Source organism: Scylla paramamosain, unplaced genomic scaffold (genome assembly GCF_035594125.1).
Source record: "Scylla paramamosain isolate STU-SP2022 unplaced genomic scaffold, ASM3559412v1 Contig134, whole genome shotgun sequence".
Classification (NCBI taxonomy): Eukaryota; Metazoa; Arthropoda; class Malacostraca; order Decapoda; family Portunidae; genus Scylla; species Scylla paramamosain.
In genome coordinates, this window is record NW_026973799.1 from 11692 (window position 1) to 36010 (window position 24319).

At 42.1% G+C, this 24319-nt stretch overlaps 1 protein-coding gene across 1 annotated transcript in view; it reads right to left on the reverse strand.

Annotated features, from left to right (window-relative positions):
• Nucleotides 1-6555: 6555 nt before the first annotated feature.
• LOC135099487 (protein lin-54 homolog) overlaps nucleotides 6556-24319 on the reverse strand; it is a 63689-nt gene continuing 45925 nt past the window's right edge. The window contains exon 5 of the mRNA XM_064001846.1: nucleotides 6556-6745. The gene's annotated coding sequence lies outside the window, so the exon portion shown is untranslated. The remainder of the gene's footprint in view (nucleotides 6746-24319) is intronic.

The window sequence follows — 24319 nt, forward strand, 5'->3', positions numbered from 1 at the left end:
TCACCACCAGCTTTGGCTTTCCTCTCATTTCACTGACCATCCTGGTGAACTAGCCTTCAACTCTGCTATCCTCCACGACCTAGAACAACTAGTGCAACAACCTACTCGTTTTCCTGACCGTCTTGGGAATACGTCCAACATTCTTGATTTTTTTTCGTAACCTTTAATCCTGCTTATGCTGTCACCCTTTCTCCTCCGTTGGGCTCCTCCGATCACAATCTCATATCTGTATCTTGTCCTATCGCTCCAGTCCCTCCTCAGGATCCCCAAAGGCGGAGATGCCTCAAGCGTTTTCCATCTGCTAGTTGGGGGGACCTGAGGAGGTATTTTGCTGATTTTCCTTCCGTGTCAGAGACCCGTCTCTGTATGCTGAACACATAACAGAGGTAATAGTGTCTGACATGGAGGCGTACATTCCTCACTCTTTCTCTTGACCTAAACCTTTCAAGCCCTGGTTTAACACAGCCTGTTTCCATGCTATACATGATGAAGAGGTGGCCCACAAAAGATATTTGAGCCTTCCATCACCTGAATTTCATTCGCTTTATATTTCTGCCCGGAATCGTACTAAATCTTTTCTCTAACTAGCCAAAAAACTCCTTCATTAATAGAAAGTGTCAAAATCTTTCAAGATCTAACTCCCCTTCGTGACTTCTGGCACCTAACAAAAAACATTTCCAATAAATTTGTATCTTCATCTTTCCCTCCTTTACTTCAGCCTGATGGCACCACTGCCATTTCACCTGTTTCTAAAGCTGAACTCTTCGCTCAAAACCTTTGCTAAAAATCTACCTCGGATGATTCAGGGCTTGTTCCTCCCTCTCCTCCACCCTCTGACTACTTCATGCCACCCATTAAAATCTTTTCCCCTAAGTTTTTTTTTTTTTTTTTGTGACCTCATGACCTTTCGTTCGTGAGCCGCGGCTTTTCGTGCTTTCATCAACTTCCCTGTGTGGCGTGTTTATCTGTATGTCTAGAAAAAATTATTGTACCATATTATTTTTTATAATTAATATTTATCATTATCATATCGCTCCGGTATGTAGATAAAGAAAAATATTGTTATTATTATTAGAATGATCTTCCAAATACGCGTTGCATTCCATTATAAATATTCAATGACTGATTTTTAGTTTTATAAAAGTTTTATGAATATAAAATATCCTGCATCTTGCTGTTTTCTTTTTGTCATTTGTTATCTTTGTCATTCTTTGTGTGTGTGTGTGTGTGTGTGTGTGTGTGTGTGTGTGTGTGTGTGTGTGTGTGTGTGTGTGTGTGTGTGTGTGTGTGTGTGTGTGTGTGTGTGTGTGTGTGCATGTGTAACTGATACAGACTGAAGTTATATCAACAAACAGAAATACAGACAGACAACAAAAGTAAATAAATTAAAACACACAAAACAAAAAGTGGGAAACGAAAATTAAAATAGCAGAGAGAGAGAGAGAGAGAGAGAGAGAGAGAGAGAGAGAGAGAGAGAGAGAGAGAGAGAGAGAGAGAAATTCCCACACTCGTCAATAGCAAAGTTAACATTCCAACATCGTTTGTCATGTCCGGAAACTGTTTCTTTTTTAGGAGCGGTAGGATGGCATGAGGGGGAAGAACTGAAGGGGGGAGTCATCAGGGGGGAGGGAGGCATCAAGGGGGAGTATTCTGACTTTTGTCACTCACTTCTCCGTTGGCGATCAGTTGGATTTGGTGATGGGCGATATGAAGGGCTATACTTTCAATCCTCTCTCTCTCTCTCTCTCTCTCTCTCTCTCTCTCCTCTCTCTCTCTTCTCTCTCTCTCTCCTGAACATTGCAACCCATCGCTTCCACCTATCTTTTCTGTTTCAGTCTTCAGCCTTGGAGCGTGACAATACAGTCATTTCAGCCTTACGATTTCCCGAGTAAGAACGGTAAACAAAATTGGGGAACAAAGCTGAAGGTGAAAGAGATAATTTAGCTATTCTTGGAAGTTGGCCTGACTTTATCTAAGGACAGACGAACATACGTACTAAACATGCAAACACACACACACACACACACACACACACACACACACACACACACATAAAGGACACGAAAATGGATCTCCTAATTTTGGATACTATAATAATAACCATTTCTAAGATCAATATAAAAAAAAGGTTATTATGATACCAGAACGTATATTTGTTAGTGTTTGCTTAGCGGTCCATTTTTTTTCCTTTTCTCGTTTATGTACATATTTTCATTCTTCGGTTTCTTTCATATGCTTTTCTTCATCAGTATTTTTTTTTTTTTTTGTGTGTTGTGTGTGTGTGTGTTGTGTGTGTGTATTTGTGTTTAATGATCTAAGTTTTCTTTGCTTGACTTCGATCTATCGCTTTAATCATTCACTTTTATTTTTTATTGTTCACTTTGATCTCATACGTTTTGTTCCTCTATCTGCTTGTTTCTCTTGGCTTTCCATAAGTTTATCTTTTATTTATCATTTGCTTATTCGCATATATCTTCTTCAGACTTTAACTTATCCACCCCGTCTAATTCTGCCTGTTTGCACTCACACAAGTATTGCTCCATCTATTGTTCCTTTTCGGCCTCAATCTCTGTCGTCTCTGTATTCATTCACTTTAGGTTTAATTGTTCTTATGTTATGTGATAAATATAATATATATATATATAGATATATATATATATATATACAGTAAGATTGTGAAACTAGTGATTTCGTGAAATCCCTAAAACTTTCAGGGAATTCGTGAAATTACTGTTTCACTTAGTGACTTCATGAAATTACTAAAATATCTAGGGATCTATCAACCCCCCCCCCAAAAAAAAAAAGTAATGGAAAGGTAAAGTATTAAAACAAAATGTTGAAAAGCCAGAAGACTTGAGCATTGGAAGTAAATGAGACAAAGAAGTGTGACCACGGTACTCAAAAATAATACACTAAAAGGAACATGAAAAAGAAACAGGACGAGGCTTTCAGCCCCCCCTTAGAGTAAAAATAAATTAAAAACAAGTATCGAAATGTGATACGTAGAGACTGCTAGAGGAGAAGGAGGAGAGAGGAGGAGGAGGCGGAGGAGGAGGAGGAGGAGGAGGAGGAGGAGAGGAGGAGTCTTTGGGTTTGAAGGGGACGGAAAAGAAATACAAGGAATGGCGACGACGAGAGCAGACGCCATCCAGACCTACGAGGAGAAAAAAAGAAGAAGAAGAAGAAGAAGAAGAAGAAGAAGAAGAAGAAGAAGAAGAAGAAGATAAAAAGACGAAATATCGAAGAAAACACAATACGAGGACGGAAGAGTAGAATAAGAAAACGAAGAAGAGAACCAATATATGCTATGGAAAAAGAGAGAAGGGGGAAAGAGAGAAAGGCATTAAGGTGAAGCAAGGGACAGGAAAAAGCGACTGGATCTGGCAGGGTAGCGGGAGAGAGCTGGCTGCTGGAGGACTGGGGACGGAGACGCGGCACGATGAAGCGTGACAGATCCCTGGTTGGCTCCACCCCGGGGGACACCCACGCTAAAACAAAAACACCACGTCTCTTCTACCTCTCCGCCTCACCCGCTGCTATCAAAAGTTTTCACCGTCAATAAGTTTTACATGGAGAGATAAAGGAGGTATAAAAGCAACTCTCCTGTAAATACGAGTTCAATGTTGAGTTTCCTGCAGTGAAAATAATGATGATGCATGCGTGTTTACGTCTTTGTTGTTGTTGTTATTGTTGTTGTTGTTGTTGTTGTTGTTGTTGGTGGTGGTGGTGGTGGTGGTGTTGTCGTTAATGGTGTTGCTAAGAACGTCATGAAATTATCGTCTTTAATCCTTATTTATTTATTTTCTTTTTTATGCTGTAGTGTTTGTCTCTCTGCTTCTTTGTATGTGTGTGTGTGTGTGTGTGTGTGTGTGTGTGTGTGTGTGTGTGTGTGTGTGTGTGTGTGTGTGTGTGTGTGTGTGTGTGTGTGTGTGTGCGTGTGTGTGTGTGTGTGGGTGGGTGGGTGGATGGCTGTATATCTGTTTGTCTGTCTGTTTAGCTGGCTGACTTCGTATTTGTTTCTCTCCCCGCCATATCTCTCTCCTCTCTCATCTCTCTCTCTCTCTCTCTCTCTCTCTCTCTCTCTCTCTCTCTCTCTCTTCCAGGCATTTATTTTAGAGAAGCATCGCGTCATTCCTGTGTATCTCGCATTTACAACCCGAAAAAATCGCAGACTTCCACCCTCACACCCCTGCCTTGTTACACCTCCCCTTTACATGAATATTATCGTTGTTTCCTTTGATGTTTCTTTCCCAACCCGGCCGCCGCCATCACGGGAAGGTGCTCATGATGCCAACGAGGCTTCTTTTGTCACCACCTCTTTGCCATTCCCCTCCATTCATCTTGAAATAATTCGCCTTACCACCGGACATTGCCCTCATCTCCCCTAAGGCCGCTCGCCCCGTACTGTAACACGGGACTTTCGGCCTTGGCTTCTTATCTTTGTCCGATCTTTTTCCGTCCCCGAGCGTCTCTATCACTCCACTTTTAACGGGCTTTAATTTCTCGTGTCCATTCACCGCCTTGTTGCTGTCCACGAGCGTCTCTATCACTCCACTTTTAACGGGTATTAATTTCTCGTTTCCATTCACCGCCTTGTTGCTGTCCACGAGCCTTTTCTACTTGTTTCCCGAAAAATGCTGAGGAGATCCAAGTAAGTTTTTAAGATCCACCTGTGAGACGCACGGCTTCACGAAAGTCGAGTCACCTATTGAGGGATTTTTAGAAGGTTTCGCTGATGCTTAATATGTATGCTGAGAGGAAGAGGTGGAGGGGGAGAGGTGAGAGGAGAGGTTATGAGAGGAGAGGGTATGAGAGGAGAGGGTATGAGAGGAGAGGAGAGGAGAGGAGAGGAGAAGAGAGGAAAGGATGAATAAGTTGGTGGAGGAAAGCAAAAAGAAGGAAAAACATGAATATGAACAAGAACAAGAAAACAATGAAAAGAAAAAGAGAAGTATACTAAAACAACAAATGAATAACAACAACATCAGCAGCAGCAACAACAACAACAACAGCAGCAGCAGCAACAACAACAACAACAACAACAACAACAATGACAACAACAAATAAAAATAAGAATGAAAATCAGGAAGAAAGAAAAGATGAGACAAAAACAAAACAAAAAAGAAAAGAAAAAAAGCAAAACCAGAGTGTAAGGTTTCTAATCCCATAAACCAAACTTAAAAGACAATATTCCATTTTTTTTTTTCTTGTTTCATTCCTCACATGGCTTCTCATCCCATCAAACAGCTTGTGTATCTTGCTGGCTTTTAGGTAGGTCACAAAATGTATTGTGAGCTGTGACCTTGATCCTGCAAGTTTGGATCTTGAAGTGTGGCAGTGAAGTTCAGTGTCTCGTCACAAAATTGAACCTTGAGGTATTTAGTTGTGCTTGGTACGATTTTATTTTTTTTTTTTAACTTTTATTATAATTTGGTTTCTTAAGTATATAGATGTACTGAGTACAAAATTTCATCAAAGTTTTCTTACAATTTGGATACTTAAGAATGATGGCTGTTGAGTTACGTGCGATAAGTTTAAAGTTCCCTTAGAATCTAGTTTCTTAAAAGTGAGGCTGTGTTAAGTTCGAAATGTTCAAAATTTTATTACAATAAATAAAAAACGTGTAGTATTTTTCAATGTGTGTGATAAGGTCCAAAAGTTCAAAGTTTCATCACAGTCTATATCTTTTAGGTGTTTAAGTCTGACAAAGTCAACATTTCAGAATGTCGTCACTATTAGAATATCCCAGTGTGTAATCTTCAACTGACTTCAACAAATTCAAAGTTTCACCACAACTTAAAAGATCAAATCATGTGTTTAAGTTTAAGCAAGTTCGAAGCATCACAACATAATGAACAGTAAGACATTCAATGGCCATTATCCTATTTCTACAACAACAACAACAACAACAACAACAACAACAACAACAACAACAACAACAACAACAGCAACAACAAAGCAAAAGGCAATAGTGGTGTTTCATTAGTATAGAATACAAAGAAATCTAAATGTATCTGCGGCTTTAGCGTGAGCCAAAGCTTGGGAGAGGAAAACGCAAGCGCGATGAATGGAAAGGAACAGAGCGCACGACATCACACTGAAAGAAAAAAATAGTTACACAACCTGGGAAACAAATGGAAGTGGATATTAACAACACACACACACACACACACACACACACACACACACACACACACACACACACACACACACACACACACATTTCAAAAAGACAAAGACATCGAGTATATTACTGTAGTAAGGAAAACAACCAGGAAGAAAAAATATAGAAAAAAATATACATAAAAAGTGAAAAAAATAAAAGAAGTACTATGAATAGATAGAAATGTTATGACATAAAAAAAAAAACTTACACGATAACAAAGTGTTTTGCCTTCAAGAAAGTGAAATACGAGAGTGAGAAAAGAAATAAACATACCAATGAAAAAAAAATGAAATAAAATATATACACTGGAAGCAAACTGGAAAAAAAAGAAACTCGAAAAAAAAAAAAAAAAACGTACATTTAGAGAAACAGAAACAGCAGAAGAGACAGAAAGACAAAGAAAACGGGGGTAAGCAGAACACTCACTCAGTCTGAAGATCTTGAAGGCATCCGCCATACTGATGATGCCCACAAAGGCGTGAAGCTGAAGCCTCCTGCCCGCGGTGTTTTGACTGTAGTGCTGGATGGCGTGCAGGAAGGCGCTCTGGATCACCCTGGAATCCTGGTCGAACATGGCGCCTGCAGAACAAAAGCAAAAGAAGTTAGAGTGCATTATGAAAAGGGGAATAAATAAGGAAAGTTTGTTAGAATGTCAGAATGTTAAAAAAAGTTTAGTTAAAATGTGTTAGGAAAAGGAGTTGGTATGTGTTAGGAAAGAGTTAAAATGTTACAATATTAGAATGTTACAAGGTTAGAATATATTATGAGAAGGAGGTAGAATGTTGAATGTGTCAGAAACGTTAGCGAGAATGTTACAGTGTTACAAAGTTTAGTTAGAAAGTGTTAGAAAAAGGTATTAGGATGGGAGGACCTGCAGCTGAGATGATACTTAAAGATAGGAAAGATGGAAATAGAAGGGGGATGTTGCTGAGGTTGTGTCGCTACAAATGTTTATGGGATGATGAATTATATATATATATATATATATATATATATATATATATATATATATATATATATATATATATATATATATATATATATATATATATATATATATATATATATATTATAAACTGAGGCCAAAAGGTTAATAATTTCAGGGAAATCTAAATTTAATTCGAATAAAAAAACAAATATGTATTAAACTTTTACGCACTGAAAAAAAAGGAACACGAAAATGAAATAAAAGCTAAATAAATAAAATAATACCTGGAAAGGAAATAAATAAAAAAAAACTGTTGGATATATAAGAGCAAAAATGACACAAGTACACAAATAATAAAGTAAAGGAAGATTGACATGATGAGAGTAAGAGTGAGGAAGTAAGAGAGATGGATGGGAGGAGGGAGGTGAGGAAGGAGAAGCATCACCATATATTAAAGGCAAAGGATGGTAAACATGAGGAACATGATATATTAGGGAAGGGAAAGCTAGGCGGGACGTGTGATACGGTTAATGCAATCTGTCTTCTTATGAGTCCTGTCTGTCTGTCTGTCTGTCTGTGTGTCTCTCTGTCCCTTTCTGTTGTGTCTTTCGTCTGCTATGAAGTCTTGTGCATTTATGTGTGTGTGTGTGTGTGTGTGTGTGTGTGTGTGTGTGTGTGTGTGTGTGGTATGGGGGGATATGTTTGGCTGTTTGCTAATATCTGTTTATTTGTCTACCAGCCTCTCTCTCTCTCTCTCTCTCTCTCTCTCTCTCTCTCTCTCTCTCTCTCTCTCTCTCTCTCTCTCTCTCTCTCTCTCTCAACTTCCCATTTCAGCTTTCACTCAAACTCTCACTCAGCCTCTCCCTCTCACCTCCCCTTCCTCCTCTTCCTTCCACCTCTTCCTTCTACTTCTCCCTCCACCTCTTCCTCCCATCTCTCCCTCCACCTCTTCCTTCCAGCTGCCAGAGTCTTGACACTAATCCTGCCCTCTTCACTGTTATAATCTCGCCCTTGGAATCGCACGTGTGTCATTCTTGCATCTACCCTTGTCTTCCCCTTTCTTTTTCTCTCTCTCTCTCTCTTTCTCTCTCTCTCTCTCTCTCTCTCTCTCTCTCTCTCTCTCTCTCTCTCTCTCTCTCTCTCTCTCTCTCTCTCTCTCTCTCTCTCTCTCTCTCTCTCTCTCTCTCTCTCTCTCTCGCAAAGGGACACTGGGAGTTAAGCTTTGTGGTTGAGCTCTCAAAGTCTTCCTTCACCTTGATTGCCTCGTAAACACACAGCTTTACTTCAGAGAGAGAGAGAGAGAGAGAGAGAGAGAGAGAGAGAGAGAGAGAGAGAGAGAGAATTTCAGCAGCAACAGACAAACAGTTCCACTCTGGCATGTTATTACTTAAGATTAATTTAATTTCACCGAATAAAAGAATTATATGTAGTACAAATGGCTCGTGACTGGTGGTGGCGGAGGCGGCGGTGGTGGTGGTGGTGGTTGGGGGTGGTGGTGATGGTAAATAGTGGTGGTAAAGAATGGACAAGTGAAAAGGCGGACAGCTGGTGAAACAGATGGGTGACGGTACAAAGAATTAATAAAGTAGTTGGAGAAAAGAAAGGAGGAGGGAGAAAAGAAAGGAGGAGGAAGAGGAAGAGGAAGAACAGAAGGAAAACTGGAAAAGGAGAAAAAAGGAGAGAGGAGAAGAAAAAAAAAAAAACAGAAGGAAGAACTGGAGGAGAAAAGGCAGGAGGAGGAATGTGGAAGAACAAAAGGAAGAACTGAAGAAGGACAAAAGGGAGGAGGAAGAGGAAGAACAAAAGGAAGAATTGGAGGAGAACAAAAGGAGAAAGAAGGGGAGGAATAACAGATGGCAAAATTTGATGTAAATGGGGATGAGGAACAAGAAGAATAGAAGGAATAACAGGAGGAGACGAAAAGGGAGGAGGAGAAAGAAGAACGGAAAAAAAATGAGGGGAAAGAAAAGAAGCAGGAAGAGAAGGAAGAAAAAAAGGAATTGGAAGAAAAGAAAAAGGAAGAGAAGGAGGAGAGATGATAAGTAAAGATAAAACATACAAGAAAAGAAGAGAAGGAAGAGAAAAAAAAAGAAAAGAAACAGGAAAGATAATAGGTAAAGATAAGACACACACACACACACACACACACACACACACACACACACACACACACACACACACAAGAAAAGAAGAGAAGGAAGAGAAAAAAAAAGAAACAGGAAAGATAATAGGTAAAGATAAGACACACACACACACACACACACACACACACACACACACACACACTAATCCTCCCAGCACTGCCTGCTCTCAGCTTCACTCCCAGTCCGCCTCGTAAAGCAACACTCACCACGTATTGCGCAATGTTGATGGATGTAAACGAACACTGATGAAATTAATAGTGGCGTTAATGTTGTTCTGCATTATCTTCACCCATATTTAATCATAATGTTGTATTCATCCTCACGCTCGTCCACTCAGCTAGCGGCCTCGACCTTAAATGAATGTCCAGGTGTAAGCTTGCAATTATGAAGGACACAACTCACAATTGCAGTAATCGACTTATTCTTTTAATTATTATTATTATTATTATTATTATTATTATTATTATTATTATTATTATCATTATTATTATTACTATTTTTATTATTTATTTTATTTACTTATTTATCTATCTATTTACATATTTATTTGTGTGTGTGTGTGTGTGTGTGTGTGTGTGTGTGTGTGTGTGTGTGTGTGTGTGTGTGTGTGTGTATTTACTTTGTTTCAGTGAGTAACATTATTAAAGTTTGCCCAAGTGATGTACTTAGTGTGAGAGTGTTCAGTGTTGTTGATGGTGAAAAGATGTATACAATGATGTCTCCATTGATAAAATCATTAGCCAGCTAATATTTACTATTGAAAATCTTCGCATTTTTATTTATTTATTTTTTTCACGCATATATTATGAAATATTGTGTAGTCTAATGTAATTTTCTGTCAGCACTAATTCATCAATATATGGACACTGAAATGAAATCGGCAAATAATCATTAAATACATGAGAAAAAAAAAAAGCGTCACACAATTGGTTATATTGTCGTTTACCACAAAACATCAATCATGATCACAGTGTAACATTTATCTTTCATTTATATCTAATTCACAAAACCTAAATCTCCCCTTCGAAAAAATAAAAACATTTACTTCAGAATAATTACTTTTCTTATCTGAATATTTGCGTCGGTGTTCCTAAATTGACAAATATTACTGAGAGTTTGGTGGACTCAACACTGAGGGAATTACCGTGTTGAGGGTCGCATAATCGCCGCTCTGATGTAGTCCTTCTCATTTGGGGCACATTAGGAAACTCTCGGCACATTATCAATATGTGCTAACGATTCTTAACACAGGAAAAACAAGTAAGTGAAACCTCACCTGCAGTTAATATCAAGACTCTTCAAAATTTTTCCTTTGTTTATCTTCACTTAAAATTTCTATATAGGCAATTTTCATGTTTATAGAAACAAAAAGACTCGCTACTATGTTGTACTTTCTCTAACACACACACACACACACACACACACACACACACACACACACACACACACAGAAGGCATCATGAGACACTGCATGACGTGGCGATGATGTGAAGTCCACACTGTATAACAAGCAAGCAAGCAAGAAATGACTAGAAGATAAAATCAATTTATTTCAAATAACAAAGCTGCTCCAAAGATAAAGAAAAAAATAATATAAATAATAATTGAATAGAAATATCAAATATACGAATAATTCGAGTATTTTTTAGAAAATCGTCTTTTGTTATTATAAAAATTCTTTCTTCTACCGCATATTTAAATTTCTCAACCTTATCTGCTCCGTCCCAAACCCTCAAGCTCTTCTTCTTCTTCTTCTTCTTCTTCTTCTTCTTCTTCTTCTTCTTCTTTTTCTTCCTCTCTTCTCCTCCTTTTCCTTCTCCTTTTCCTCCTCCTTCTCCTCGTCTTCGTCCTCCTCCTCCTCCTCCTCCTCCTCCTCCTCCTCCTCCTCCTCCTCCTTTTCTAATACAACCACTGCTGCTGCTGCTGCTAGCACCGCCACCACCACCTTTTTCCTTCTACTTCTCCCTGCCATCCCCCACCCTTTGAAACTTCCAGTACAGATATGATTTTTTGTAGATTTTTCTATCCCTGCTGCGGCGGGAGAGAGTGCCGAGCTGTTGAAAATGTGATGAAAAAATGTGTACCTGTGAACCTGCAGATTGTGAGTGACCGGAGAGAGAGAGAGAGAGAGAGAGAGAGAGAGAGAGAGAGAGAGAGAGAGAGAGAGAGAGAGAGAGAGAGAGAGAGAGAGAGAGAGAGAGAGAGAGAGAGAGAGAGAGACTACGTAATTAGTTTTGTAGTCCCTGAATGTAACGGGAGCAAAGGGAACAAAAACGGAATAAACATGAACAGTAGGAACACATAAGAAAAGGAGAAATTAGGATTACAAGGAGGAGGATGAGGAGAAAGTCAACGAAAGAAGAACATATAGGAATAAATAAGAATAAACAGGAAGAGCAGACACCAGGATTATGAAAGAGGAGAAAAGAATGGGAAATACATATGAATAATAGGAATACATGGGAAGAGTATAACAGAGGAAGAGCGGATACTAAGATTAGAAGATAAACAAAAAATAAATACATAAATAAGTGGCAATACATATGAGGGGCAGATATTAAGAAGAAAATTGGAATAAGTAGGAATACATGGACAGAGCAGGTGCCAAGATTAGAGGGAAAAGAGTGTGAAATACAGTGTGAAAGAATACGTAATAATACATATAAGGAGATTATGATACGAGGAGAAAAGAAAATTGTAGAAGAAAAATAAGGGGAATCTTGAAAGAAGAGAAGAAAAGAGGTTGGAAGAGAGAGAAAAAAAAAAGGTTGAAATAACGATGATATATGAAGATAGGGAAAAATGAAAAAAAAAAAAAAAATGGGGATGAAAAAAAAAATGGGGATGAAAAAAAAAATGATGATTATACAGGAATGCATTAGAGATACATGAGAAGAACTGATACCATGACAGAAGAAGGGAGGGAATACATGATAATACATAAAACATATACATAAATCACAATGACGTAACAAAAGAGAGCGGATGATAAAAAAAAGAAAAAAAATATAGCAATACACAGAAAAAAAAAATCTTGACAAGAGGATGAAGAAAGATGAAGAAAAGGAAAATACATAGATACCTAGAAACACACATGCAAACAAGAAATACCATAGATATCTACTGAACTAAGAGATACTGACAAAAAAAAAAAAAACAGTGAGAGGGAGAAAAGGACGGAGTACAGCACGGTGGAGGAGGAAGTGAAGGAGGAGGAAGAGGAGGAGGAGGAGGAGGAGGAGGAGGAGGAGGAGGAGGTGTAAGTAGTGGTGGTGGCGGGAAGGGGTGAGAGTAGCAGGAACCATGATAGGTCAAGAGATAAAGCAACACAAGACAAGGTAATATCCAGCGTACAATGGCATGAAAAGAAGCAACAATAAAACTCGATTGGCAAGAGTAACAGTGAAAACGAAAGGGAGAGAAAGGTCGCATCTTTTTCCGTTGTGATATTGTGAATAATATATGCGTGCCTTATATTGTAAGTCACTGCTTACTGTTAAGAACACACTGCGCTGTACAGGGAATAAATCATCGTCAACATCGGACACAGAAACCAGACAAAAAATTAAAGTGTCAAAAAGCATAAGTAAAGCCAAAAAAAAATAAAAAATAAAAAAAAAAAAAATAAATAAATAAAAATAAAGAAATATATGAAAGTAAAAAAAATAAATAAATAAAAAAATAAAAAGAAGTCTGGTATTCTGAAACGCGTTGCTCTCTCATAAGGAATATTTTTTTAGTCATCATTAATATTAGTTTTTTTTTTTCAGTTTTTCCTCAATTAATGAAGCAAAAACCTTTTTTTTTTTTTTTTTTACCACTGGAATCATGAAAACGTTCTTGAAAACTTTAACAACACCCAATGAAGATAAAATTAATCAAAATAAGACGAATGCTTTTCTCTCATCCCTCTCCCTCCCTTCCATCTCTCATTCTTCATCTCCCGCCCCTTCTTCCTTCCTCCCTCCCTCCTTCCCTTCCCCTCCCACCTCCCTCCCGCTTGCCTCCCTCCATCACGTTGCAGACCTTCAATCACTCAGAGTTAATCCATCACATCTACTCTCCTGCTTCTTCTCTTTTTCCCTCTTCCCCGTTCTCTCCTTCCATGTTTCCATTCATCCACCAAGCCACTCACGTCTCTATTCCTCCTTTCCTTGCTTCTCTCTTCCTCCTTGTAGTTCTGTAGAGTGTGGTCTACAGAGCTACAAGCATGCATCGCTCATTTACAAATAAAAATGATAAACAAAACTACTTATTCCATTGCTAGGGAAGAATGAAAACTGCAAGACAAATTTTCCATTAAAGGAGAGAAAAAGGCGTGAAGAAAATATGATAAAAAGAAAAAAAGAGCTGAAATATTGCATGACTTATGTACGAATATGAGAGAAAATGCATAATCTATCAGAAAGAAGAAAAAAAAAAGACTGTGATCTAACTTCGAATAAAGGAAGGAAACTCATCAATTCCGTTAATTGTCAAGTGTGAACAAAGAAAAAGGATGGCGAGTCCTGCGTGGGATCATGAAAGGCCCTTGATGTGCCGGGGACGTGAAGGACGCCCCCCACACGAAGGAAAGGAGCACAAGAACCCCGGAAAACCTCTATGGAAATTTTGGGAAAACTTTGGAGCCAGTCTGAAACAAATAAAAGTTATAGGGACTCACTAAGAGAGAGAGAGAGAGGAAACGAGCAGAAGGTGTTAGGAAGTCTGCGGAAAGTTAGTGCGGGGATCCAGTGTAGAATAAAGATATCTATGGGGATTTTGGGCGTAGGCTCAGTCAGGGGGTATTTGGGGGAGAGTGTAGGGGAAATATACCAAAGTGTAATGAGCTTTGGGGAAAAGTTTACGAGGAGTTAAGGAAAGTTCAAGGGAAATCACAGAGTTTATGGGTCTTAGGGGAAGGTATTTAGTGGGAAGAGGAATTGCGAGGCTCAAGAGGGATGAAGAAGAGTACCACAGAGAGGAGGAGGCTGGAGGAGGCAAGACAAGAGAGAGAGGAAAACGATAGAATAATTGGGTGGAACATCGCGAGAAGAGAGAGAAAAAAAAAGTGGGCAGAAAAAATAAAAGAAAGAAAAAGTTTATTAGCGAATGATAAATAAAAATATGGAATAATGTAAAAGAAAACAAATGAACGTGAAAAAAAAGATGAAGAGAAGATGAAAAAAATAAGACAAAACCTGAAGAGAAGAAAGGAAAGAGAAGGAGAAGACGGGAAGAAGATGGAAGAGGTTGAAGTAATGATAACGTGTGGGTTAATGTGTGGGTTAACGAGCTTCAAAGAGAGTGACACCAACACTCCAACTAGCCAAAAACTCCTTCATTAACAGAATATGTCAAAACCTTTCAAGATCTAACTCCCCTCGTGATTTCTGGCATCTAGCCAAAAATATCTCCAATAACTTTGCTTCTTCTTCTTTCCCTCCTCTACTTCAACCAGATGGCACCACTGCTATCACATCTATTTCTAAAGCTGAACTCTTTGCTCAAACCTTTGCTAAAAACTCTACCTTGGACGATTCTGGGCTTGTTCCTCCCTCTCCTCCACCCTCTGACTACTTCATGCCTCGTATTAAAATTCTTCGTAATGATGTTTTCCATGCCCTCGCTGGCCTAAACCCTCAGAAGGCTTATGGACCTGATGGGGTCCCTCCTATTGTTCTCCGAAACTGTGCCTCCGTGCTTGCACCTTGCCTAGTCAAACTCTTTCAGCTCTGTCTGTCAACATCTACCTTTCCTTCTTGCTGGAAGTTTGCCTACATTCAACCTGTTCCTAAAAAGGGTGACCGCTCTAATCCCTCAAACTACCGTCCTATTGCCTTAATTTCCTGCTTATCTAAAGTTTTTGAATCTATCCTCAACAGGAAGATTCTTAAACATCTATCACTTCACAACCTTCTATCTGATCGCCAGTATGGGTTCCGTCAAGGACGCTCTACTGGTGATCTTCTGGCTTTCCTTACTGAGTCTTGGTCATCCTCTTTTAGAGACTTTGGTGAAACTTTTGCTGTTGCCTTGGACATATCAAAAGCCTTTGATAGAGTCTGGCACAAAGCTTTGATTTCCAAACTACCCTCCTACGGTTTCTATCCTTCTCTCTGCAACTTCATCTCAAGTTTCCTTTCTGACCGTTCTATTGCTGCTGTGGTAGACGGTCACTGTTCTTCTCCTAAATCTATTAACAGTGGTGTTCCTCAGGGTTCTGTCCTGTCACCCACTCTCTTCTTATTATTCATAAATGATCTTTTAAACCAAACTTCTTGTCCTATCCACTCCTATGCTGATGATACCACCCTGCACTTTTCCACGTCTTTTCATAGACGTCCAACCCTTCAGGAGGTAAACATATCACGCAGGGAAGCCACAGAACGCCTGACTTCTGATCTTTCTAAAATTTCTGATTGGGGCAGAGCAAACTTGGTATTGTTCAATGCCTCAAAAACTCAATTCCTCCACCTATCAACTCGACACAATCTTCCAGACAACTATCCCCTCTTCTTCAATGACACTCAACTGTCCCCCTCTTCTACACTGAACATCCTCGGTCTGTCCTTTACTTATAATCTGAACTGGAAACTTCACATCTCATCTCTAGCTAAAACAGCTTCTATGAAGTTAGGTATTCTGAGACGTCTCCGCCAGTTTTTCTCACCCCCCCAGCTGCTAACTCTGTACAAGGGCCTTATCCGTCCATGTATGGAGTATGCTTCACATGTCTGGGGGGGTTCCACTCATACTGCTGTTCTAGACAGGGTGGAATCAAAAGCTTTTCGTCTCATCAACTCCTCTCCTCTAACTGACTGTCTTCAGCCTCTCTCTCACCGCCGCAATGTTGCATCTCTAGCTGTCTTCTACCGCTATTTTCATGCTAACTGCTCTTCTGATCTTGCTAACTGCATGCCTCCCCTCCTTCCGCGGCCTCGCTGCACAAGACTTTCTTCTTTCTCTCACTCCTATTCTGTCCACCTCTCTAACGCAAGAGTTAACCAGTATTCTCAATCATTCATCCCTTTCTCTGGTAAACTCTGGAACTCCTTGCCTGCTTCTGTATTTCCACCTTCCTATGACTTGAATTTTTTCAAGAGGGAGGTTTCAAGACACTTATCCACCAATTTTTGACCACTGCTTTGACCTTTTTAGGGACTGGCATTTCAGTGGGCATTTTTTTTTATTAGATTTTTGTTGCCCTTGGCCAGTATCCTTCCTACATAAAAAAAAAAAAAAAAAAAAAAAAAAAAAACACGGATAGCCTCCAACACGCTGCGGTCCAGGCATGACTCACGGATCACCTACTGGGAGGTCAGTGTGTTGAGGTTGTGAGTGTGTGTTGCCGCGTCAGGCTTTCTACCGCAGGGGTCTTGGCAAGAAGTGGGGCCACACAAGGAAATGAAATCACAAGCTAGGAAACTTTATGTTGAAATAATACAGCGGTCGTGACTGACTGTTGTGACTTCCTTGTCACTGTTTGTGTGCTTTGTGGCGGACAGGAGAGAGAGAGAGAGAGAGAGAGAGAGAGAGAGAGAGAGAGAGAGAGAGAGAGAGAGAGAGAGAGAGAGAGAGAGAGAGAGAGAGAGAGAATTTCTCGCTGTGCATTTAGCATGTGTGTGTGTGTTAGCATGTGTGTGTGTGTGTGTGTGTGTGTGTTTGTGTGTGTGTGTGTGTGTTATACTCGATATACTTCAACGTAACAATACATAATATTTTCCTTTAATTACTTTGAATGGCAAGTTATTTTCTTTTATACTTCCGTTCTCTACTACCACCACCACCACCTCCATCTTCCCCTCTCAGCTTCCATCCCACCTCAGCACGTATTTTCCCGCTCCCATTCAAGACGCACATGATAGATGGCACCCCCCTGCGCCGCGTCCTTGGTCCTCGCCAGCCTCGCACACTGACAGCCTCCAACATTACCTAATTCGGTGCAGAGACTGGCTGCGTTCAGGCCTTCCCTTCACTAGATATATGTGTTTATTGTTCATTCCTTACTAATCACAATAGTAGTCTCTAACTCACTCACTTCTGCTGACAATTATCGTACTTTATGCATTCGCCAACTGTTAGTCAGAATAAAAATATGACTACAGTGGATGATTAAACAGTCTACCCAGATCTACGACAATAACTTATTCTTGTCACTTATTTGGGTTCGAAGTAGTACATGACTAATGACACACACGCGCACGTACACACACACACACACACACACACACACACACACACACACGCGCACGTACACACACACACACACACACACACACACACACACTGAAATTCCCTCCATACTTCTGCATTTCCTATTCCCTTGACATGAACTGTTTCAAAAGGGAGGTTTCAAGATACTTATTCTTAAATTTTGGATAACGCTTTTTTCCTATTCCAGAGTCCCCTCTTACATAACACACACACACACACACACACACACACACATACACACACACACACACACACACCGACCTACTTAACAGCTAATCAGAAGGAAGACAACAAAACACAAACACACAGAACTTACGTGCTCATCATCATCTCATCTCCTTTCAATTCAATTTACACAAACTGAATATTCTTAAGCACTCTCATTTACATATGTCGCATTTTTTTTTCCGCTATCTCTTTTCCTTCCTCTACTGGCATCTCTAGGTATTCATTCCTTTCCTTGTACATAACACTCATTAAAATGGAGATCTCTGCAAAAGGGAAGAGGGTCAGAATGTGCTCCACTTTGGAAGTTAAGTAGTCAAAGAATTTCTTATAATCAGAGGAGTTAGGTGAGAGGTATACAGCACAGATAAATTTAGTATGAGAGTGACTCTGTAGTCGTAGCCAGATGGTGGAAAACTCGGAAGATTCAAGAGTGTGGGCACGAGAGCAGGTTAAGTCATTGCGCACATAAACGCAGCATCCAGCTTTGGATCGAAAATGAGGATAGAGAAAGTAGGAGGATAGAGGATAGAGAAGAGCCAGTAGGCTTATGGACCTGATGGGGTCCCTCCTATTGTTCTCCGAAACTGTGCCTCCGTGCTTGCACCTTGCCTAGTCAAACTCTTTCAGCTCTGTCTGTCAACATCTACCTTTCCTTCTTGCTGGAAGTTTGCCCACATTCAACCTGTTCCTAAAAAGGGTGACCGCTCTAATCCCTCAAACTACCGTCCTATTGCTTTAATTTCCTGCTTATCTAAAGTTTTTGAATCTATCCTCAACAGGAAGATTCTTAAACATCTATCACTTCACAACCTTCTATCTGATCGCCAGTATGGGTTCCGTCAAGGCCGCTCTACTGGTGATCTTCTGGCTTTGATTATTGATGATGCTTGTTTGCAATCACCACATATTGAGGCATTATTCATAAAAGTCTTAAAAACAATTAAATTTATAATTGGTATGGTATATAGACTCCCAACTCAACATTCACTGATTTTCTTGGGTCTATGGAAGAAATTTTACAAGTATTATCGAATTTAAAGATGAAATGTTATGTAATGGGGGATTCTAATGTCAATTTGTTACATATCAATGAAAATGCCACAACATACATTAACATGTTTCAATGTTACAGCTTCTCTCAAATAATTATAAAAGCAACTAGAGTGACTGACAGGTCTGCCACTTTAATAGGTCACATTTGGACAAATGACATGCAAAATTATGTACACGTCCAGGGACAAAATATGGAGAAAATGGTTAATACTTTAAATCATCAATTAATTAAGGTATCTGACTGGATAACTAGCAACGTGTCTAAAACTTTCTAGATGGTGTCTTGTCTGACAACCGTAAATGAAGTTAATATTAATATAAAGATAAAACACAATTTCTTGAGTAAAGTTAATTGCATAAAATTTCTTTGCTTAATAATAGATGATAGATTAACATGAAAACAACACCTACATCAACTCTGTAGTAAATTGTCACAAATAACTGGTGTCTTGTACAAAATTACAAACAATATAACTGTCCAATGTCTGAAATTAATATATATGTCTACTGTTTATCCACATGTAATAAACTGTTCGGCAATTTCAGGGGGAGCTTTTAAAACACTCTTAGATGGGTTATTTGTTGCGCACAAAAAAATAACGAGAGTAATGTTTCATAGAAAAAAACGGTACGATCATACTAATCCTCTATTTTGTGAACACAACCTTTTGAAAGTCCCCGATATAATATTCTTGCAAACTTGTATATTTCTTTTCAAATCAATTTACATATATCCCAATAATACATCTTATAAATTACTATCCAATAATATTAATAACAATAGAAGGCCAGATGACCTCAAACTTCCTCTCTGTAGGACTGTCCACGAACAGAGAAGTGTGAGTGTGCGCGGCGTCAGGGAGTGGAACAGCCTCCCGCACGATATTAAATCACTAACCTCTATCAATTTGTTTAAAAGCAAAGTGAAATGTTTCTTACTTCTAAACTATGAATGTTAACCATAGCAATGTCTGTGAATCATGTGCTGTTATGTGTTGATACACAGACACACATGTCAGGTGTGCACATCTTGTGGACGTGTGTATGTACATCACCAACAATGATATCATTAATAGAAAACTTTGGCTAATATAACATATGTTACGGCAAAGTATGTATGTAACCATGCATACATTTGTTATGTATGTATGTGAGTATGTGTATGTATGTGCACAGGTTTGTATGTGGCCATGTGTGTGTGTGTGTGTGTGTGTGTGTGTGTGTGTGTGTGTGTGTGTGTGTGTGTGTGTGTGTGTGTGTGTAATAATTAATAATAATAATAATAAACGGTTTATTATTTAGGCAGTTGACAAACTGAAAATGTACATAGGGGATGGGGAAAAACTTAACATTAATCCTAACGGTAAGACTAATCTAGGAGGGAAATACTATTGATTGATGGCTCGCACCATGGTGGGAATCGCACTGAGTCTGTACCGGTCCGTGCGCGGCGCCTTCAGGGGCGTTATTTTGTTGTGGTGTCTGGTGGCACGGACAGGGCGAGGCGCGTCGGGCGGCAGCATGTCTCTGAGACGCGGATGATGCAGTAGTCCCTTCCCAAACTTCTCCAGAGCCTCTCGGTGCCTGGTGGATATTCTGGACAGACTCAGGGTGGTCAGGGCTTCCTCATAGGTGGTGTATGCAGGGCCAAGGATGACCCTGCACGCCCTTTTCTGCACACTCTCTAGCTGTAGCTGTTGAGTGTGTGTGAGGGAGGAGGACCACGCTGGGGAGACGTACATGAGTTTGGGGAGGATGAAGGTGAGGTACACCCCCCTTAACTCATCTGTCGGCGTCCCCAGCGACCTGAGTCTGCGCAGCATGTACAGCCTGTAGGTAGCTGATCTCACGGTGCTGGCGACATGCTGCTTCCAGGTCAGCTGGTCGTCCACCGTGACTCCGAGAAGCTTGGCACATTGGACCACCTGGAGGGGGTGAGGGCCCACTGTGAGCCGGGGAGGGGGCACTGGTACAGAGGAGGTACAGAAATGCATCACCACAGTTTTGCTGTGGTTGATGGTCATCCTGCTCTCCTCTGTCCACGTCTGCAGTCGCTCCAGAATTGCTTGCAGTGGCGAGTAGTCCGGGTTCTTGTTGGAAACTGGGACGCCCACGGTGCAGTCGTCCACATACTTCCAGCGATGGGGGGTGTCGGTGAGGGCGTCGTTGATGAGGAGGAGGAAGCATAGAGGACCCATCTTGGTCCCCTGGGGGACTCCACATGTCAGCTGTTGGAAATTAGAGACAGAGCCCTGATAGCGAACGGCCTGACGTCTCCCTGTGAGGAAGTCGGCTAGCCACGCTATCAGATTAGGAGGGAGACCCAGACTTACTGCCTTGCTGATGACAACAGTGTGATCAACTAGATCAAAGGCTTTTTTGAAGTCGACAAAAGCAACAGCTAGAGAGGTGTTTCGCTTGTCCAGGTGGCTGTGGATGAATTCAAGGAAGCTGGTCAGGTAATGTGAGGTGGAGGTGGCTTTAATATTTCCGAATTGTCTGATATCCACGGTGTTACAAATTTTGGTGTATGCCCAGTCATATACAAAATCTTCACAAATAAGGCTAGGGATGGGGGTGATAGAGACTGGCCTGAGGTCATTGAGTGACTGAGGACTGGAAGTTTTGGGGATGGGAGTGACATAAGATGTCTTCCAGTCCGCGGGGCAAGAGTGTTGGGAGAGTGAGGCGTTTATTATGGAGCATAGCGGTGTTGCTAGCTCTACAGCAAATTCCTTGTAAATTTTTATAGGAAGGTCAGTGGGTGTGGTGGATCTTGGTTTAAATTTAAGTATTCTCTTAAAAACATCCATCGCCTGGACAGTGTGTGGAGGGGAGGGAGCGGGCAGATAGGCAGGAAGCGGAGTGGTGTGGAGGGGAGGAAAGGTTTGACAGATAGCAGCAAAGTGATCGTTCATCTCCTGAGCCGCGAGATTAGCAGGAAGGTGTGAGGTGCAAGGAAGGGATGAAGTGTGCTTTTGTAAGCCACACAAAGCTTTGATCTTAGCGTACCACTGTCTGTTGTTGGTCAGCTTGAGGTGGTGTATCTTGTCTGGGTAATAGCTTGCCTTTGCATTCTTAATCTCCCTGATTACTCTGTTTCTTAGTTTCCTGTAAAGGACCGGGCAGGAGTGGAACGCCCAGGTCCGCTGACGCATGAGTCTTTTAATGCGGGGCGTCATCCAGGGAGCATCAGACGGGTGCGTTGTGACGCTCTTGGCTGGGAAGTAGTGGTGGAAGGCTGCTGTAGTAGAGGCGACGTAGTTTTGCCATTTTAAGTGTGTGTGTGTGTGTGTGTGTGTGTGTGTGTGTGTGTGTGTGTGTGTGTGTGCGTGTATTGTGTGGCCGCATGTATGCATCATGCTGTACGTATGTTCGCATACAGGTTGCATATGTGTGAGTGTGTGTGTCTGTGCATGTACATATGAATGTGTGTATGTATGCAGTTATATGTTGTGGTATGTATGTTTGTGGGTATCTATGTAAGTGTGTCTACCTGTGTTTGTGTTCGCCAAGTTCACGTATGTGAACATATATGTGGCACAGTATAGCATACTATACACTCCATCACTCATTATTGTGTCATGTGCTGCAAACAACAAAACAAGTAGTCTATTATTACCTCTATCATGTGCAAAATGGCGGCTCAAATAGGAACAAGTCAGGGTGTAAACATTTGCGCTACTTGTGTCATTCTTTATTCAGGTCTGTATAAAAGCTTCGGCTTGATGGACCTGGCCTTACGTATTGAACTGTGTATGAAATGCAGAAATGCATTAATGTTACAAAAGGCAAACAAAATATATCAATCAATCAATATCAATCAACCTCTCTCTCTCTCTCTCTCTCTCTCTCTCTCTCTCTCTCTCTCTCTCTCTCTCTCTCTCTCTCTCTCTCTCTCTCAGGCGGTCTGTTCACCATCATCCTACTTTTCGCCACTCAGCCAAAACTGAACCAAGGTACATTTTTAATTTCATGAGAACTAGGATGGGAGGAAAAAGCAGTCGACTGTCAGTGGAGGCACGGCTGAGCCTCCTGGGCGAGTGTGGCGTGGACGCCGTGAGGCTGTCCCGCCCCCGCTCGGGGGGCTGCTGTGGGAGGGGGAGGCGCTCTCTGGCCTCCTTTACCTTCCGGCAAGGGGCCGAGGGGGGGGCGAAGCCCCTCGTGTCGGATCAGGCGGCCAGCCTGAATATGGACAAGCTGGCCGCCTTGGACCAGGAGACACCCATCAGGGTGCACTGCCTGGCAGGAGGCGCAACAGTCTTCTGTCAGGACCTGCCCCTGAGGGACCTCCTGGCCGGACTGAAGTACACTACGGCGGGGCGTCACGCCGTTTTGTACTTCAGCCTGGCCGGAGGTCTGGGTGTCCACGGGGGGCAGGGGCAGGGCTGCCCCGTGCTCTTTTGCAACAGCAAGAGAGTGGGCAGCCGCCCCAAGCCCCCCCAAGAGGACCAGGCTGTCCGCGTCCCAGAGGCGGGGCAGGAGGCCGGCCCCGCCCCAGAGGCTGGCCAGGTGGTGGTGGCCAGCCCGGGGCACGAGGCCGGCCACGCCCCTGAGGCTGGCCAGGTGGTGGCGGCCAGCCCAGGGCACGAGGCCTGCCCCGCCCCAGAGGCTGGCCAGGTGGTGGCGGCCAGCCTGGGACACGAGGTCGGCCCCTCCCCTGAGGCTGGCCAGGTGGTGGCGGCCAGCCCGGGGAAGGAGGCCGGACCCGCCCCTGAGGCTGGCCAGGTGGTGGCGGCCAGCCCGGGAAAGGATAGCCTGGGCCTGTGGGTCTCGGCCCCCAGCCCGGAGGAGGGGCAAAAGGAGGCCAGGAGCGCCACGACCCCCGCGGAGGACGAGGGAGCGGGGCTCGTCCTCCGAGGAGTGGGGAAGGGAGTGGTGGCCCCTTCCCCCCCACCACAGCGCCAACTCCCCCAGCCAGGGAAGGCTCGCCAGGGGAGGGGCAGGGCTGGAAGCAGGTTGTCCCACGGCCTGTGGGACAACCTGCTCGCCATTGCACAGACCCTGTCCCTCACCCTGGTGGTGTACTCCGCCCTGCTGGAGTACTTCCCTGACTGAGGGGGGCAGCCGGCCCCACAGGGCAGTCGGCTGCCCGGGGAGGGGGGAGGGGGGAGGGGGAGGGGATAGGTTAGGTGGGAGGGGGGAGGGGGAGGGGGAGGGGATAGGATAGGTGGGAGGGGGGAGGGGGGAGGGAAGACAGCCGGGAGGGGGGAGGGAGTGCTGTCTTGGGAGGGGGGAGGGGGAAAGGGGTAGGTTAGGTTAGAATAGGTTAGGTTAGGTTAGGTTAGGTTAGTTAGGTTAGGTTAGGGTAGGTTAGGTTAGGTTAGATTAGGTTAGGGTAGGTTAGGTTAGTTTAGGTTAGGTTAGGTTAGGTTAGGTTAGATTAGGTTAGGGTAGGTTAGGGTAGGGTAGGGTAGGGTAGGGTAGGGTAGGTTAGGTTAGGTTAGGTTAGGTTAGGTTAGATTAGGTTAGGTTAGGTTAGATTAGGTTAGGTTAGGTTAGGTTAGGTTAGATTAGATTAGGTTAGGTTAGGTTAGGTTAGATTAGGTTAGGTTAGGTTAGGTTAGATTAGATTAAGATAGGTTAGGTTAGGTTAGGTTAGAT